General features: G+C 46.0%; 1 protein-coding gene across 2 annotated transcripts in view; it reads left to right on the top strand.

The window, feature by feature from the left end:
* The first annotated feature begins 836 nt into the window (after positions 1 to 836).
* The window catches only part of cpvl (carboxypeptidase vitellogenic like), a 105,135-nt gene continuing 99,670 nt past the window's right edge, over positions 837 to 6,301 (top strand). The window contains exon 1 of one of the 2 annotated variants that reach the window (XM_060825362.1): positions 837 to 1,012. The gene's annotated coding sequence lies outside the window, so the exon portion shown is untranslated. Of the gene's footprint in view, positions 1,013 to 1,036; positions 1,143 to 6,301 lie in introns of those variants that run through there. The other variant, XM_060825363.1, reaches the window with a different exon arrangement.

The following is a 6,301-nucleotide window of genomic DNA, read 5'->3' as shown; positions in this document are numbered from 1 at the left end:
ACCTATTAGAAAGACCAGGACTAGAACTAAAACCAAAACAAGAACCGATGATGGAAGGCTGGGAACTGAAAATGAGATTTTGCTACAAAAACACCACCCCCTAAGTCCTTAATTTTCAAAGGCATCACCAAATTCTACTGACCAATACTGATGTAACTATGTTAGAAGAGTTCAACTCATGAGCATCAGTAACCCACTCAACCCTGTTGTTGATGGTGATTACCTCCAAACTGTCGAAACATCAGAACCCAATATATTGTTCATTCCCTGGTTTTCCTTTACGCCTTTGCTAAGGAGAATACAATGATCTTGCAACCAGATTTAAATAGTCCATTGAATTTAGACTGAACCAACACAGGTCATTCAGTTTCTGCTCCAATAATCTGGTAATTTGCTTCGTTCCTGTGACTGGAAACTTGCCCTGTGCACATTGACTGCTGTGACTGGGCCCCAACATGATTCATGACATGTAGAATACTTTGGACCACCCTAGATTATAGCTGAAAAGTGCTATATAAATGCAAATATATGCACTTTTCGGTTCTTGGCTTCCCTCTCTCCCTAAGTTTGTCCACTCGTTTTACAACGTTCACTGATCTTTTTGGGGGGAAAAGAAAAACTTATCAAAACCCATCTCTGTGGTGCGAGGCTTAAGTGAACCACCCTGCGTGCTGCTTTTAGCGTTTCCGAGTCAGGTTACCCGATTTCCATCAGTGCCAGATGCTTCTTTGGGGAGGAGGAAAGAGGTTTAACCGGCGTTATATCAATGCAAGCAGTTGTTGTCGTTAATCTGTTCCCCGATGTGGTATCAGGATGTGTTTCTCCCTGTAGCGTTGTGGCAGTAAAGGGCTGAGTGTTGCTGCTTATGTTTCTGCTCCCTCCCCTCCCCCCGGTTCCAGGTTTCACTTCTCTGCTGTATCCCCCATGTCATTTCCCCAGGCCGGGACACAGGAAGCAGCAGCAGCAGCAGCAGCATACTTCAGAGGAAGCTCCGAGCCAGCCTCCAGTCCGGGTGAGTTTTGGTATTTCTCCCGAGGAAGTCCCCCTCTCTGCTGGAGGTGGCCGTGCCTTGCATTTGAATTTTCATCCGATTCTGATCTAAAGGGGCGAGAGCCGGTTATATCGTGAGCTGTCAACCTAAGGTTACCAATTTTTTTTCTGTGTAAAAATCGCATAACACTAGGTCTGACAGGTCTTGTGATGTTTTTTTCAACTGTATACCCTCCAGTCCAACACCGGCACCTCCAAATTCATTCTTTTTATGAATATTCTTGACCCTTCTCTCTCTCTCTGTTCCAAGCCCAGCTGCAGCTCAGGCGATTACTGTACTAGGTTTCCCCCAAATACAACCAGACCCGGAATATTGGCAGGTCAGTGGGATGCAGACTGCTCTTGCATGGACAGATGTGTGTCCTCCTGAGAATTTGTCTTGGAGTCGACCAAACGTACACGCCCCAAGGGAGTCTCCCTGGAAAGTAATGACATGGAGATGCCGGTGTTGGACTGGGGTTTACAAAGTTTTTTTTAAAAAAATCCCTCAGCGCTCGGTTATTGTCCATCAGGTTTAATTGGAAGCACTAGCTTTCGGAGCGCCGCCCCTTCACCAGGTGTTTGTGGAGTAAATGTTCCAGATTGGGGGTGGCATTCAGGGGGGTAGGGATTGGGTTTGGGGCTTAAATATTACATACAGCTGGAGGGGGAAAGTATCAACTTGCATTCAATTGGCACCTCCGGACGCCCCAAAGCAGGCATTGAGACGTTCGTTTTGAAATGCAGTCAGTGTTGTGAAGGAAAAGAGTCAGCAAGCTGGGGTTAAATGTTCGAAAATCCTTTAAGCTGCAGTTCATTGCCTGTAATGTGATTATGGTTAGCCAGAATGCAGCATTCCTATTGCTGTTTGGTCATAAGAGAGGGTACCACTCTGTTTTATTAACTAATACTTCCCGTTGGGGCTGGGATTCTGGGGAAGGGGCGTATGAGCAGCTCTGACCCACTGCATTTCGTCGCATTCCCGTTAGGATGGCACTCCCGGGTGGTATATGGGAAACTTTCCGCTCTGTGCTGCTACTAGATCATGTGCAATTGATCATGTGATGTGGTGCACGTCATTTACTCATGTGACATTCACCCACTGTTTGTAAGCATTGCTATGCCTGCAAGTTTGGGGTTTTGTGGTGCAGTGTCTCTACCTCCGAGCCTGGAGGTCAGGGTTCAAATCCTACTTGCTCTGGAGTTGTGTCGTTGTTACATCTGCCAATATCTCAGAATCACCAAGTGCAATTTTTTTTTTGATTTCATAGAATCAAAAGCTATCAATGGTATCAAATAGCAATGTCACTGACAAAACGGAAGAAAGACAGAAAGGATTAGAGATTTAAAAATAAGTAGTATTTAAATAAAAATTTGTGATGTTTCCCCTATTCTTACATTGCATCCTCTGTAAATGTGTTTTCATTCAAAACCCTGTAACCTAACTGCACAAGTTCCATTTAGTTTATGCTCAACCCACATTGCTCCAATCTGGCAACATCTCAGTGTTAAACTTCGTATCCTTGTTTTTGAATAAACTCCCTCTCTATCTCTGAACCTGCTTAAGCTGTAGAAATCAATTTAATGCATGGATCGATGTTATTCAACTCCTAAACCTTAAGCATTCCAAATTAAAACTTTCCCTGGCTTTCTTCAAACTTACCCATTTGACTAGGTTTTGGCTACCTGTGGTCACAAACAAGTGCTTATGTGGAAGCAGGAAAGACAATGTTTCGGGACAGGAGCTCAGAAATAAATAGGTGGATGGGGCTGACGGGGAAAGGTAAGTGGGTTGGTGAGAGGTTGATGCAGGTAGGGGATTATTGTGATTGGTCAGTTGTAAGGGTGGAGTGGATAAGTGAGAAGGGGGATGGATGGGTAAGGTAGGTCAAGAAGGTGAGGAGGAGAGGGAGGGTTGGACATGGGATGAGGTTGGGGGTGAGGAGACTTTGAAGCTGGTGAACTCTATGTTGAGGCCATTGGACTGTAAGCTCCTGAAGTGGAATATAAGGTGGTGTTCCTCCAGTTTGCGTGTGGCCTCATTTTGGCAGAGGGGTAGGCCCAGGATGTTCATGTTGCCAGGGGAGTGGGAGTGGAAGTTGAAATGGCTGGCAACCAGATGGTGGTTTTGATTGATTCGCTGAGCATCTCTGCTCTGTACGCTCCAATCTCCAAGCCTGCGTTTGGCCTCTCTGATGAAGAGGAGACCCCATTTGGATGCAATAGACCAGGTTAGAAGTGCAGGTGAATCTCTGCTGGATTTGGAATGAGCATCTGCGGCCTTGAAAGGAAGATGTAGGGGCAGGTGTTGTACTTCGTGCAATTCCAGGGAAAGGTGCCGGGGGTGGAACTGATAAGGGAGTCTCGGAATGAACAGTCCCTGTGGAAAGCAGATGGGTTGGGGAAGGAAATCTGTTTGGTGGTGGGGGTCTGACCACAGTGGGTGGCATGGTGGCACAGTGGTTAACACTGCTGCCTCACAGCGCCAGAGACCCAGGATCAATTCCCGCCTCAGGCAACAGTCTGTGTAGAGTTTGCACATTCTCCCCGTGTCTGCATGAGTTTCTTCCGGGTGCTCCGGTTTCCTCCCACAGTCCAAAGCTGTGCAGGTCAGGTGAATTGGCCATGCTAAATTCCCTGTAGTGTTAGGTGAAGGGGTAAATGTAGGGGAATGGATATGGGTGGATTGCCCTTCAGAGGGGCGGTGTGGACTTGTTGGGCTCAAGGACCTGTTTCCACACTAAGTAATCTAATCTAATCTAAAGGTGGCGAAAATGCCAGAGGATGATGCGTTTGGATTTGGAGGTTGGTCTGGTGGTATGTGAGTACCAGGGGTACTCTATCCTTATTGTTGGGGGGGAGGGGGTTTGAAGGCAAAAGTGTGGGAAATGGAGGAGATGCTGTTGAGGGCATTATTAATCACACGAGAAGGGAAATCCCAGTCTATTGTGCCTATCATGCTGTGTTTAAATTCTTATATTCATTAAAGGAACTGAGATTTGACTCTTGCAAACAATGATTTTCACTTATTGAAACAATTAATAGTGGAACAACAAACTTACTATGAACTAACGATATACATTTCTACTCTATCCTATAGTTGATTGATCGTATACCACCCCAATAGAACTTGGCTGGGTTCCACGTGATGATGCCTTCTTCTTTTGATGATCTTGGAGGTGTCTTCTCTTTCAGTGGTTATTCTCGAGTTACTGGCCTGAGTGGGGTTTTGTGGTGATTTTTAACCTTCTGAGCCTTGGTGCCCATTTGGGAGGGTCATGAGGATACCAATGGATTGATCAGGTTCGATTACCCCGATCAATCAGACCCAACCCGATATTGACACATTGATGGCAGGGTGGCCCTTAGGTGCCTCTGTGTCTAGCAAATGATTCGATGGTCCCGATTGTCCTGAGGGCAACGTTCCATTGTCCAATTCAAGTCCGACTAGAGGTGTATATTGCAGGGTCTGCAGCTGTCAGGTTTGTTTGCAAACCATCTGTGGGCAGCTGCAGCCTTTCTGGATTCTGCAGCATGTGGATTAGCACAGTCATTTTAGTCAAGGCTAGGTTCTATTTCCCAGCATTCTTTCATTTCTGGCCACTTTATCAAAGTTCATCATAAACCAGTTATTTTGGGCAGTCTGTCTGGCCACATGTCCTTGAAGGAGAAGGACATCTGGGATGTCCTGGAGTGGAATTGCTCATCCTGGGAGCAGAGGCGGAGGAATTGAGAGTATGGGATCTCATTTTTGCAGGAGGATGTGTGAGAGGAGGTGTAGCCTGGGAAACTGTGGGAGTTGGTGAGTTTGAAACGGATGTCTGTGTTAAGTTGATTACCTGAGATGAAGACGGCGAGGTCCAGGAAAGAGAGGGAGGTGTCAGAGATGGTCCATGTGAATTTGGGGTCAGGATTGAAGGTGTGGGTGAAGTTAATGAACTGTTCGAGTTCCTCTTGGGAGCACAAGGCAGCACAGCCATCAACATAGCAGAGGAAAAGGTGGGGATGTTACTGGTGTAGCTGTGGAAGAGAGACTGTTCCATGTATCCTGCAAAGAGGCAGGCATAGCTTAGACCCATGCGGGTGCATTCCAGCTACCTTACCCCACCCCTCTCCCTCTGTTTATTTCTGAGATCCCTTCCCACTCCCCAGTCCTGATGAAGGATCCTGACCTGAAATGACGGCTTCCCTGCTCCTCAGATGCTGTCTGACCTGCTGTGTTTTTCCAGCTCCACATCTTATTAACCCTGACTTACACGTCTGCAGTCCTTACTATCACCAACTGCTTTTGTAGCTTGTTATGAAGTTTGGATTCAAAATGCACCTGAGAAGCAATTGGGATATTTTAATACTTTAAAATACTTTAAAGTATGATAATGTTAGTGAGTAAAAAGTTGATATCACCAACATGATATCTGTGTCTCTTGATTAAACTTAAAAATTATAAGCCATAAGTATTAAGTTAGCCTGGAGCAATAAGACAGTGTTGTTTTCTGCGCCTGCAGACTGGAAGAAGCAGAAATGGCCTTCAGTGGTGTGATATGCTCTTCTTGTCAGATGTGGCAGTTTAGGGAGAGTTTACGTGTTACTGAGGATTACACCTGCAATAAATGCCATTGGTTGGGAATTCTATCCGATCGAATGGAAGGTTGGAGCGACAGTGAGAGGCAGTGAGAAATTTACAAGAGCAAGGGGGTGTGATGGATGGCAGTTATAGGAAGGGATAAAAGTCACAGGTACAGTCACATAGATGGGCTAACTCTCGGAAAGGTAAGAGAGGTAGGCAGGAAATGCGGGAGTCTTCTGTGGCCATCCCCATTTCAAACAAGTATACTGTTTTGGAAAGTGCAGGGGGTGATGGATTCTCAGGAGAACAGCCAAGTTTCTGGTATTGAGGCTGGTTCTAATGCAATGAAGGATACGTTGGGTTCCAAAAGATTGATTGGATGTTTCTGTGGCTAACAGCGAAAAGTCAGAGTGGTGTGTTGCCTCCCTGGTGCCAAGATCAAGGATGTCTCAGAGGGTGCAGAATGTTCTCAAGTGGGAGAGGGACCAGCAGGAGGTCACACATTGGAACTAATGACAGAGGAAGGGAAAAAGATGAGATCCTGAAGGGAGATTACAGAGAGTTAGGCAGGAATTTAAAAAGGAGATCCTTGAGAGTAATAATAGCTGAATTATACCCAGTGCTATGAGCTAGTGAGGGGAGGAATAGGAGGATAGAGCAGATGAATGCATGGCTGAGGAGCTGGTGTATGAGAGGAGGATTCGC

The sequence above is a fragment of the Hemiscyllium ocellatum genome, chromosome 5 (genome assembly GCF_020745735.1).
Source record: "Hemiscyllium ocellatum isolate sHemOce1 chromosome 5, sHemOce1.pat.X.cur, whole genome shotgun sequence".
Classification (NCBI taxonomy): Eukaryota; Metazoa; Chordata; class Chondrichthyes; order Orectolobiformes; family Hemiscylliidae; genus Hemiscyllium; species Hemiscyllium ocellatum.
The sequence above is the reverse complement of the archived record's forward strand: the minus strand, read 5'-3'. Positions and strand labels throughout refer to the sequence as shown.